Raw genomic sequence first — 13,797 nt, forward strand, 5'->3', positions numbered from 1 at the left:
GGCAAACATATGGGGAAATGTCTACTCTTCCTTAATGAGTGAAGACATACAAAATTTTAAAAACTGAATGGCCATTTTTTGCCTATTATAGTAGCTAAAATTGAGGGGAGGTGGAAGAAATTACAATATGTCAGGCTGAAAGAGTACCAAATTGATGCATGATTACTGGCTGCTAACACTATGAATAAATACCATCCCTTTAAAATAAAATCTGGCAATATGCATCAGGAAATTTTACATGATCATGCCATTTTACTCAGTACTCTTGCTTCGGGGAATCTATGCTAGGAAAATTATGCAAAGGAAGGAAAAGGATATATGAATGAGTCTGGAAGTGACTCAAGTATCCCTCAACAAGTAAACCATTGAATAGCAACCTTAAGTGCCACTAAGTAAAAATCATAATTATGATAATGGGGAAGGAAGGAAACTAGCATTTATTGAGTGACACTTTTTTGACCTGTATTATAATAAGTATATTACTTTATCTAGTTTGATGCAACCACCTCCAAAGTCTTTTATTGTTACTTCCATTTACATATGGAGAAACTGTAGCTCAGAGAAGCTCAGAGAAGCAAGTTGACTCATCAAAGCTAACACAGTTGTGAGTGGCAGAACAAAGATTTGAGTAAGCATCCATCTGAATAATAAACCTCTGTTATTTTTACTCCATTACACTACAATATGAAAAAAAAAATACTTCTCCTGGCATTTCCTGAAGTATTTTCCCCCAAACACACAGGTTATTACTAATAGGGTTTTTAATATCATATTTAAAAGTTTATTTTTTTAAGTTTATTTATTTTGAGGTGGGGGGAGGGAGGAGAGAGACAGACAGACAGATCCTAAGCAGGCTCCTTGCTGTCAGTGCAGAGCTGGACATGGGTCTTGAACTCACGAACTGTGAGATCATGACCTGAGCCGAAACCAAGAGTTGGACACTCAACCGAATGAGCCACCCAGACGCCCCTAAAAGGTTTCTTTACCCTTAGACTTCTCAGACATTTAATTACACTTTCATCTATTCAACAAGTATTTACTGGGTATGTCAGACACTTAGGTGTTGGGGATGCAGCAATGAACCAGAGAGACAAGAACCCTGACCTCATGAACCTTATATTCCAGTCAGTAGAGGCAAAATGCAAATAAATACCCCAAATCACCTCAGACTGCAGCAGAATTAACAGGGCAACATGATAGATGGGAACTGGGATGTTGGGGGGGTGGGGGCGGCTAGCTTAGATGGGTTGATTACAGAAGGTTCCTCTGAGATGACTTTTGAACTGAGACCTCAATGGGCCTGAAGGGAGAGTCTTCTGGGCAGGGGGACAGCAAATTCAAAGACCCCAAGGAGGGAGAGAGTTTGCTGTTTTCAAGAAACAGAAAGAACCACAGCATGGCTGGGAGATAGTGAGTGAAGCATAGTGACCATGGTAAGGAGTTTGGATTCTATTGTAAGAGCAAAGGAAAGCCATTGGAGGGTTTCTGGAGGATCAGTGACATGCTTTGATTTTTTAAAAGTCATTCTGGAGGGCACCTGAGTGGTTCAGTCAGTTACACATCCAACTCTTCATTTCAGTTCAGGACATAATCTCATGGTTCATAAGATGAAGCCCCGCATCTGGCTTTGTGCTGACAGCACAGAGCCTGCTTGGAATTCTCTCTCTCCCTCTCTTTCTGTCCCTTCCCTGTTCTCTCTCTCTCCTCCCTCCCTCCCTCTCAATAAATAAATAAATAAACTTAAAAATTAAAATAAAAAAATTCTGGCTGCTCTGTGGCAAATAGATTAAAGAATGAAGGTAGGAGACCAACGAGGAGACTACTGCAGCAAGCTAGGCAGAGAGGACAGTGGCTTGGGCTAGGGTGGTGACCACAGATATGGAGAGAAGCAGAGGTATTTGGGTTTATATCATGAATATTGAGCCAACTGGACTGGCTGGTGAATTGGAATTGGGTGACAAGTGAAAGGAGGAATCCAGAATGATCCCTAGGTTTTGGGCTTCAACAGTTGAGTGGATGGTGGTGTCATTTATTAGGATGGTGAAAATTTGAGAAAGAGAGGGGTTAGGAGGGCCAAATGAATGAGTGGTTATGCTTGAAATATTTTAAATTTGAGCTGCCTATTGGGCATACAAGTGGTGATGCCAGGTGGATTGGCAGTCCAGGGCAGTAGTCAGGGCTGGAGAGAAATTTGGGAGTCCTTGGAACATTAATGGTTTAAAGCCTTGAAACTGGATGAGTTTCCCTAAGGGGAAAAAGTAAATAGAGAAGAGAAGAGGACCTAGGATGAGCCCTGGGGCTGTCCAATATTTAGGCATCCAGTAGAGAAGGAACAACCAAGATAGAAAATTGAGTTGTAAACTGCCAATATAAGGGCTCTCAAGTGCGGTATTCCCAAGCCTTCTTTTCTTGATCATGGAACCTGTTTGTCATGGGGCAGCTTGTGCTCAGCAAAACACTGAGGGAAATGCTGGCTTATGCTATAGCAAGTGGAAGGGCATAGAAAATGGTATGCCAATTATGATTGCAACTGTGCACAGCCATGTACAGAACATGCCTGGCACATGTTGAATAAATTAATGAATGACGAATAATACACATATAGACAAAAACCACAACACAAGCACTACCAGGGAGTAAACAAAAATGACAGTAGAGTAGTTGTTAGTACTGAAATATGACTGGAGACAGTTTTTCCAATTTTTCGGCAGTGTTTTGTTGACTATTTTTTTCCTAATGGTGTTTCGCCAATTCTGTGCATCCATCTGTCTCTGCTGCATTCAGGGATACTATTCCCAGACACCCTGTAGAAGTCCACTCTGCCTGTTTGCTCTTGCTCGTTTTGAAATCCCCGACACCTTTCCTGGACTGTTTAATTTTAATTCCATTCAGTTGTATCAACAAATATTTACAGAATCATCTTCAGCTTACAGAGGTGACATATATAAGGCCCTGCTTTCACATTGCTCACAATCTAAAGGGAGATGGATTTGTAAACCTTACTCAAAATCCACTTCTCCTCTAGTCCCCTCTAGTCTTCTTCAGTCTATCTGTGAACTTTGTTTATGCTTTCATGCTTCCAAATCAGTTCCATCTAGCTTCCAGCTGTGGCCCTACCCCTGCCCCTACACCTATCCCATTTAAAATACCTAATTAATATAAATAAGCCCCAATGGCAAATATTTGGAATAAAAGATTACAGGGGAGTTTCCACCACAAACGTGATTTCTTTGAGTTCCTGCATAAACCGTCTTTACGGACATTTGTTCATTATTGGTTTTTGTTTGTTTGTTTGTTTGTTTGTTTGTTTAAAATGTTTATTTATTTTGAGAGAGAGAGAGAGAGAGAGAGCACCAGCATGGGTAGAGGCAGAGAGAGGAGAGAGAGAGAATCCCAAGCACAGAGCTCAACAGAGGGCTCAATCCCACATACCATGAGATTATGACCTGAGCTAATATCAAGAGTCAGATGCTTAACTGACTGAACCACCCAGGCACTGCTGTTCATTGTTGTTAAACAAGTCTCTGTGTGTATGACTGTTGCTTCTCTTTGTTTTTGGAATAGCTCCTAAGGATTTTCATAGATTTTGCTAGGAGAAGGTACCTTACACTGTAAAACACCCCACCATCCACCAGGATGTCATCTCATAGAGTTTTGATTATGTTAATTGATACATTTTGCAAAAAAAGAAAAAATACTGGCTCATGCAAACATAATTGCTTATGTTTGTTGAGAGGTACTATGTGTCAAGCATTGTTCTAAATGCTTTATTCAAATTAATTGGTTAATCTTCCCAACACTCTGTTCTACACAGGAGATCAAGAAATGTTAAGTAACTTACCTGTGATATTACAGCTGTTAGGTGATAAAACTGGGATTCATACCCAGACAGTTGGGCTCCAGAGCTACCCTTACTATACTTGCTACAAACTTACATATACAGATACATCACACATCACGTTTTGTGTTGTTTTAAGTCAATTAACATTGATTACTACCTGGTTCACACTAACCTCTTAAAGCAAACCTAGCATACTTTCACATCATTAAGTTAGAAAGGCAAACACTTTGAGACACTAAAATGACCCACTAGACCATGTGAACTTAATATTCTTTCTGGAGAAAGCATTTTGTTGAGGTTACAGAGGAGTAACAGACCTAACATTGCTAAAAACAGCTACTATCTTGAAACGTTTTAGGTGTAATACTAATCTCAAAGGAAATAAGCCCCCCAAAGGTCTGTAATTAATTTACTTTGCTTAAGAAATGTCGTTTCAGTGGAGCAAAGACTACCACATTGGAACCTTGCCATGGCACTGTTCCCTATAGAGCCAATTTAGTATTAGGCCAGAGGCCTTGGATGGAATCCAAAGGAGGTTTATTTCTGAAGTAATGAGATACCCTTGCTAGATGGCAACATCACTTCTTGAGGCAGTCTTATGGCCTGGATACAGAGAAAAAGTTTTATAGGAAGATCTTGCTATACTGTTAGCTAACTGAATGATCAGAGTAGCTCTTTTAAGAATAACAAGTTGGTGGAGAAATAGGCACCCTTAATCATGGTCAGTGGGAACATTGGCTGATCTCTCTTTGGAAAAAAGTTTGACAATTACTATGCAAAATTCAAAATTCTTTGTCCCAGCTGTTTCATATGTGGGAATCTATCCTACATATATCTCACATCTGTGTAAAATATACCTTTAAGATGTGTACTGAAGCACTGTTTGTCACAACAAGAGACCAGAAATAATCTCTAAGTGTAAATCAATTGGAAACCAGTTGGATAAATCATGGTACTTCCATCTAATGAAATTTGATGGAGCCATTAAATAAGAGAAAATATTCATACAGTGTAATACTACCAGCAACTTAAAAATAAACTGCTGCTACTCACAAAAGAAGTCAAATACAGAGGAATGTCTACTATATGCCTCCATCTATATGAAGTTCAGAACTTTCCTTTCTGGCCAAGATGAAGTAACAAGGACCAGATTTATTTTCCTGTCTGAAATAACAACAACAACAAAATAGAATATATGAAACTTTGAATTATGATTTTCAACACACTGGACATCAGTAAATGAAAAAAGCAAATTTCAGTGATCCCTGAGAGACCAGAAACAAACTAGGTGAGCCCTACAATTGTCCTGGCTTACTACTGTGTGAGAGTCTCCAGGCGATGGTTCAAGGAGGGGGAACCGAGTTTGAGCCCAGTGGACTTTCTGAGTTGAGTAAATGGGGCTGAGAGTCCAGGAAGACCAAAGCAGCTAGAGTTAGCTTAGCAGGACAGTATTCCAGAGAGGAGGGCACTTCACAGAAAGAGAGACCCTCAGAGATCTGCAGAGAGTATTCAAGTATTCAGATGAGTACTGATGAGTTTGAAGGAAACTGCCTGAAAGGAACAGGGGCAATTGCTGGAGCTACATAGGACCATAAGTAGCTCATGTTCCTACCAAATAAGAGCTGAAAAACTCCTAACTAATGGGGAATTCATTAGCATCTTCAGAAGGCTATTGCCTCAGTAGTGGGGCCAAATTAGATCTAGACCGAAGGCTATTCTGAGCCTTGCTTAACAAAGCTTTTAAAATGAGCCTCAAAGGAATTGTTTCCAAGTAACTTAATTGCATCCCAGAAAAAAAACTCAAGAAACCTTAAAGGAATATAAAAATCTAGCACACACAAACATAAATTCACAATGTCTATTATCCAATCAAATAATAAACATTGTGTAAGGCAGAATTACAAAATGGCTCCCCCAAGACCTCCTGACCTAATCCCAAGAACTGTGAAATATGGTCTAATAGTATACCCATGATTACCTTAAGTTTGATGACAAAAGCTATTTGGGGGATGTAATTAAGAATACTAATCAGTTGAGGCGCCTGGGTGGCTCAGTTGGTTAAGCGTCCAACTTTGGCTCAGGTCATGATCTGTGGTTTGTGGGTTTGAGCCCTGCGTTGGTCTCTGTGCTGACAGCTCAGAGCCTGGAGCCTGCTTCAGATTCTGTGTCTCCCTCTCGCTCTTCCCCTCCCCCATTCATGCTATGTGTCTCTCTTTCTCAAAAAAAAAATAAACATTAAAAAATTTTTTAAAAAGTAAAAATAAATAATAAAAAAAGAATACTAATCAGTTGACTTTGAATTAATCAAAAGATGCTGGTGGGTCTAATCTAATCACTGAAATCTTAAAAGGGGAGTGTTTTCTCTGGATGGTAGTGGAGGATAAAGTTAGAAAGATTCCACATGTGAGAAGGATTCAACAACACCATTACTAACTTGAAAATGGAGAGAGCCAAGGGTAAAGGGATAAAAGTGGCCCTGAGAAACTGAGAGTGGCCTGAGGCTGTCAGCCAACAAGAAAACAGGGACCTCAGTCCTACAGGTACAAGGAAATCACCTGAATGAGTTTGGAAGCAGACTCTTTTCCAAAGGCTCCAGATAAGAGTCTAGACCAGCTGACTCCTTGTTTTTCAGTCTTGTGAGACCCTAAGAAGAGAATCCAGCCAAGCCTACCCACACTTCTGACCTATACAACTGTGAGATTATAAATAAGTGTTGTTGTTTGAAAGTGCTAAGTTTGTAGTAATTTGTAGTTAAAAAAAACTAATAAAGTCATGTAAAGATGTAAAACAATACAACCCCTAAAAGAAGAAAAATCAATCAATATAAACAGAATCAGATGATATATTTAGTAGACAGGGATGTTAAAACTGATATTAAAATATCTTTCATATATTCAAGAAGATAGAGGAAAGAATAGCATAATAAGAAGAGAAATGAATAATATTTTTAAATACCCAGATTAAATTTCCTATAAATAACTGAGATGAAAAATATTCTAGGTGAAACTAACAGAGGATGTGATACTGCAGAAGGCATGATTGGTGAACTTGAAAGCAGATAAAGTAAACTTCAGAGCAAAAACAATATTAGCAAGTACAAAGAGGGAAATTACATAACGATAAAAGGGTTACAGAAATGATGTCAGCAAATTGGCTACCTAGGCAATTCCAAATGCCCATCTTTCCACAGAAACCTCAAAAAGCAAGAATAAACTGTTAGAACCAACTTTGTCAGAACTCTGGAAAATGGTCAAAGTTTTACAGTAACTAAGCAAATGCTGAATCAAGAAAGAGGAAACTTGAAATAGTTAGGGAAACTTTGTGGCTTTGTACTTGCCCCACTCCTTCCCTGGCTGGGTGTTGGTGCTGAAGATGACTACCTAACCTGTGTGTCCCTGGTCCCTGGTTTCAGAGGGAGCAGAGAAGATTTCATTTGAAAATCATTTTGTTCTAAGCTCTCTGGGGACTACCTAAAGGACTGATTGAAAATGCTTGTTTCTATTTTACTTACCTCAGAACTTGCTCAGGGAGGAAGGGTGGCAAGCATTGCCTGAAAATTTGTAAGGTAAAAGAAAAGCCTGAAGCCTTCTGGGGCAAAAGATTATAGTTGAGACATACAACAGATCACCTAAAGCCTGGGTGAGTTTCTTTGGGACATCGGGACATTCAAAAGCACTTATATGTACTGGAGAACTTAGAAAGCCACATGCATGCCCAGAACAGAATGCATGCTCAGAAAAGATCTGAAAACACTCTAATGTTTCATCTCTGGGTGATCTCAAAACTCAGTGCAAGCAGCAAGTGAAGGCTAAAGCAGAGCTGTAAATGGTCTGGCTAAATATTGAAAGAGTGACCCCACACAGAGCCAATCCACAAATACTGGGAAAGGAGTGGTTTGTTAATTGTATGTTTTCATTCTTGATGGTCAAGGAAACCTATGTTAAAATACTAGCTGTACACAAGCTGAAAGAACAGAGAATTCAGGGCCCCACTAGAAGGAATACTGTCTTTACAAAAACAGTTTGGAAAAGTGGCTAAATGAATGTATGACTGCAGCCTTCAACAGTCAAGAACAGCAAACCATGAGGAAGGACAAGAATCTGATTTCCAGAGTTGCCACACTATAATATTCGAACGTCCAATTTCAATCCAAAAAACACAGGCATAGAAAGAAGTAGGAAAGTATGGCCCACTCACATGAAAAGAATAAATTGGCAAAGATTGTGCCTGAGGATATCCAAGCATGGGACTTAATAGACAAAGACTTTGAAACAACTTTCTTAAATATGTTCAAAGAGCTTAAGGACAGCTGGGCACCTGGGTGGCTCAGTCGGTTAAGTTTCCAACTTCAGCTCAAGTCATGATCTCACACTCTGTGAGTTCAAGCCCCACATCGGGCTCTGTGCTGACAGCTTAGAGCCTGGAGCTTACTTTGGATTCTGTGTCTCCCTCTCTCTCTGCACCCCCCAACTCATGCTCTGTCTCTCAAAAATGAAAAGATGTTAAAAAAAAATTTTTAAGAGCTTAAGGAGCACTATCAACAATAGCCAAAGTATGGAAAGAGCCCAAATGTCCATTGATGGATGAATGGATAAAGAAGATGTGGTATATATATACAATGGAATATTACTCTGCAATCAAAAAGAATGAAATCTTGCCATTTGCAACTACATGGGTGGAACTAGAGGGTATTATGCTAAGCGAAATTAGTCAGAGAAAGACAAATATCATATGACTTCACTCATATGAGGATTTTAAGACACAGAACAGATGAACATAAGGGAAGGGAAGCAAAAATAATATAAAAACAGGGAAGGGGACAAAATATAAGAGACTCTTAAATATGGAGAACAAACAGAGGGTTACTGTAGGGGTTATGGGAGGGGGGATGGGCTAAATGGGTAAGGGAAATTAAGGAATCTACTCCTGAAATCATTGTTGCATTATATGCTAACTAATTTAGATGTAAATTAAATAAATTAAATAAAAATTTTAAAAAAAGAGCTTAAGGAAACCATGAACAAAGAACTAAAGGAAGCCAGGAAAATTTTGTATGAGCAACATATGAATATCAATAAAGAAAGCAAAAAATTATAAAAAGGAACAAATAGAATTCTAGAGCTGAAAAGTACAGGAACTGAAATGAAAAATTTACTAAAGGGGATTAACGGCAGATCTGAGCAGGCAGAAAAAAGAATCAGCAAATTTGAAGATAAGGCAATTAAAATTACTCAATTTGGGGAGCCAGAAAAAAAAAGAATGAAGAAATATGAACAGAGCATAAAGGAAGCAGACCAACATATACCTATAATGGAGCTCCTTCTGTAGCTGCAGAAGGAGAAAAGAGAAAGGTGCAGAAAGAATATATGAAGACATAATGGCCCCAGACTACCCAAATTTGATGAAAGACATGAATCTACAAGAAGTTAAACAAAAATAGGATACATTTTAGAAGATTCACACCAAAACACATTATAAACAAACTATCAAAAGACAAAGAAAGCATCTTTTTTTTAAGTTTTTTAAACATTTATTTATTTTTGAGAGACAGAGACAGAGCACAGGTGGGGGAGGGGCAGAGAGAGAGGGAGACACAGAATCTGAAGCAGGCTCCAGGCTCTGAGCTGTCAGCACAGAGCCCAAGTGGGGCTTGAACCCACAAACCATGAGATCATGACCTGAGCCGAAGTCAGACACTTAACCGACTGAGCTAACCAGGCACCCTGACAAAGAAAGAATCTTGAAAGCAACAAAAAAGAAATGACTCAGCATGTACAAGGGAATCCTCAATAAGACTTACAGCTGATTTCTCACCAGAAATCATAAAGGCCAAGAGACAGTGGGATGACATATTTAAAGTTCTGAAAGAAATTTACTGTCAACCAAGAATTCTATATTTAACAAAACTGTCCTTCCAAAATGAAGGACAAATTACAACATTCCCAAATAAACAAAATCTGGAAGAATTCATTATCTGTCGAAATGAAAGGACATTAAACACAAATATAAAGCTATATGAAGAAATAAAGGTCCCCAATGAAGATAACTACCTAGGTAAATATAGAAACGAGTATTGTTGTATTTCTGGTAACTCCAATTTTTTTTTATTTCCTACATAATTTAAAATACAAATGCACAAAAAATAATTATAAATCTATGTTATTGGTCACACAATGTAAAAAAAACATAATTTGTTACAACAACAACATAAAAGGAGGGGCTGAGCTGTATAAGAGATTTTTTGTATGCTATTAAAGCTAAATTGGTATCAATTCATACTAGATCATTATAAACTTAGCATGTTAATTATAATCACTACAGTAACCACTAAGAAAATATCTAAATGTGTAAACAAAAGAAAATGAAATCAAAACAGTACACTACAAAAATAATAAAAGGATCAAATTACCGAGAATACATAGCACTTCTAAGTGTGTATATGCCAAACAATAGAGCTGCAGTATATATGAAGCAAGAATTGATAGAATTGGAGGGAGTAATAGACAAAGCCACAATTATATTGAGGATTTCAACAACCTTCTTTCTATAGAAGAAATAGATGAAAAATCAGGAAGAGTATAGAAGTAATTAACAACACCAATGACCAACAGGACCCAATCTACATTTCTAGATCACTCCACCTAACAATGGCAGAATATATCATATTCTTTTCAACTATCCACAGAACATTCACCAAGAGAGACCATATAACCCTGGGCCACTAAAAAAAAAAAATCAACAAATTTAAAAGAGCTAAAATAATATAGCAGGCCTTCTCTTACCACAATGATATCAAGTTAGAAGTCAATAACAGAAAAATGGCAAGAAAATTGCCAAACACTTGGATACTAAGCAACATACCTCTAAATAATCCATGGTTCAAAAAGGAAGTCTCAAGGGAAGTAGAAAATGAACATTGAACTGACTGAAAAAAATATATACAAAATCAAAACATGTAGATCACAGCTATAGCAGTTCTGAGAGGGAAATTTATGTAACTAAATGCTTTCATTAGAAAAGAGGCAAGGTCTCAAATCCATTCCATAATCTAAACTCTCCCCTCAAGAACTAAAAAACAAAATAAAAATAAAACAAAAACAAAAACACACCAGCAAAACAGACCCAAAGCAAACAGAAAAAAAAGAAATAATAAAAGATAAGAAATTAATGAAATGAAATTGAAAACAAATTTGAAGACAAAAAATTTGAAAACAAAAAAACAATAGAGAATCAATGAAACAAAAATATTGTTGCTTGAAAAGATGAATAAAATTAACAAACTTCGAGCAAGACTAGAAAAAAAAGAGAAGACAAAACTAACCAGTATCAGGAAAGAAACAGAGACAAACCTTGTGGACATCTCTACACACATAAATTTGACACTTAGATGAAATGAACCAATTCCTCTGAAGAAAGCTGAATTTGTAATTTAAAATTCCTCCAAAAGAAATATTCAGATCTGGTGGTTTCCTTGGAGAGTTCCACCAAATGTCCAAAGAAGAATGAATACCAATTCTATACAATCTCTTCCAGAAAATAGAAGAGAGAAAACTTCCTAGCTCATTTTATGTGGGCTTGATACCAGAACCAGACAAAGACAGTACAAAAAGAAAACTACAGATCAATATCCCCCATGAATATAAATGTAAAATCCACAGCAAAATATCAACAAATAAAATTCAGTAATATATAAAAAGAATTACACACCATGACCAAATAGGTTTTATTCCAAGAGTTCAAATCTGGTTCAGTTTGAAAATCATCCAATGTAATCCATCATGTTAACAGACTAAAAGAAGAAAAATCACTCGATTATATCAAGGCATGCAAAAAAGGCATCTGACAAAATTCAACACTTACTCATTTTTTTTTTTGTTTTTGAGGGGTTTTTTGGTACCATTTTTAAGTACTATTTTATTTAAGATATTGCATTTTCTAGTTAAAAATACAGTGCTTATAAAGTGCAATGTTGTATTTCCTTTTCCTGTGCACATATTCCATATTCAAGTATCAAGAATCCCCAGTGTATTTACTATAGCAGCTCAACTTTAAAACTGCCGTGGAATTTGCTACAAATTTGGGTCCTTCAAATGTTTTGTGTGGAAACTTATTCATTTTTTTTTAACCCTCAGAAAACTAGGAATAGAGGAGAACTTCCTCAAAATAAAATAAAATAAAAGGAAAGAAAGAAAGAAAGAAAGAAAGGGAAAGAGAACTTCCTCCAGTTAGTAAAGAACATCTGTAAAAAACCCTAACACTAACATACTAAATGGTGAAAGACTGGATGTGTTCCTCCATAAGATCAGGAACAAGGCAAGCATGTCCAGTCACCACTTAGTCAACATAGTACTGGAAGTCCTAGCCAGTGTGATAAAACAAGAAAATGAAATAAAAGGCATATAGATTGGAAATGAATAAATAAAATGATCCCTATTGAGAGATGGCATGACAGCCTCTTTAAAAAATTTATTTTATTTTATTTTTTTAGAGAGAGAGAGTGTGAGCAGTGGAGGGGCAGAGGGAGAAAGAGAGAGATTCGCAAGCAGCCTCCATGCTCAGCATGGAGCCTAATGCAGGGCTCAATCCCATGACCCTGGGATCATGACCTGAGCTGAAACCAAGAGTCAGACATTCAACCAACTGAGCCACCCAGGCACCCCAGTATGATGGTCTATATAGCAAATCACAAGAAATCTATAAAACAAACAATAACAACAAAACAAACAAAAAACCCCACCCTCCTAGAACTAATAAATGAGTTCAGCAAGGCTGTAGGATACCAGATCAACATACAAAATCCAATTGCATTTCTAAATACTAGAAATGTACATGTGAAAAACAAAATTAAAATTATAATATCATCCACAATCACTCAAAGAAAATACATAGATAAAAACCTAAGAAAATATATATAAGAATGGTAGGCTGAAACTATTAAATGCTGATGAAAGAAATCAAAGATTTAACTACAGGGAGAGATGTACTGTGCTCCTGAATTGGAAGACTCAACACAGTAAGGGTGTCGGTTCTCCCCAAAACGTTTTGCAGGTTTTACACCATTCTTATCAAAATCTTAGCAACATTTTTTTTTTCTTGATACAGACAAGATTATTCTAAAATGTATATGGAAGCTACAAAGAACTAGAGTGGCTAAAACAATTTTGAAAAAGAATAAAGTGGGAGGAATTACTCTACACAATTTTAAGACATAGTATGTAGCTACACAAATCAAGACTGCATGATAGGGGTGCCTGGGTGGCTCAGACGGTTGAACGTCTGACTCTTGATTTCAGCTCAGGTCACAATCCCAGGATGGTGGGATCAAGCCCCACATCGGATTGAGCTGGGCATGGAGCCTGCTTAGGATTTTCTCTCTGTCTCTGTCTCTGCCCCTCTCCTCCCCATCCCTCTCCCCCGCTCATGCACTTTCTCTCTCAAATAAAATCTTTAAAAAAGACTGCATGATATTGTGTGATATTGGGGAGGGATAGACACATAGATTGATGGAATAGAATAGAGAATCCAGAACAAATTCATACAAGTACAGACAACTGAATCTTAACAGAAGTGCAAAAGCAATAATGAAAGATAGCTTTCTCAATGAATGATGCTGGAGCAATTGGGCATCTATAGGCCCAAAAAAAGGACTTTGATCTAAAGCTCACACTTTGCACAAAAATTAACTCAAATGGATCATAGATTTAAGTGTAAAACATAAAACCATAAAACTTTTAGAAATTAAATAGGAGAAAATCTTTGGGACCTAGGGCTTGATAAATAGTTCTTAGTCATAACATAAATCCATAAAAGAAAATATATTAAGGACTTTTGCTCTAGAAAAAAACCTCTTAAGAAGAGGAAAAGACAAGCTCAGAGACAGGGAGAAAATATTTGCAAACCACATATCTTACAAAGGACTCATATTTAGAATACATAAAGAGCTCCTGAAACTCAAC

The sequence above is a fragment of the Panthera uncia genome, chromosome X (assembly GCF_023721935.1).
Source record: "Panthera uncia isolate 11264 chromosome X, Puncia_PCG_1.0, whole genome shotgun sequence".
Taxonomy (NCBI): Eukaryota; Metazoa; Chordata; class Mammalia; order Carnivora; family Felidae; genus Panthera; species Panthera uncia.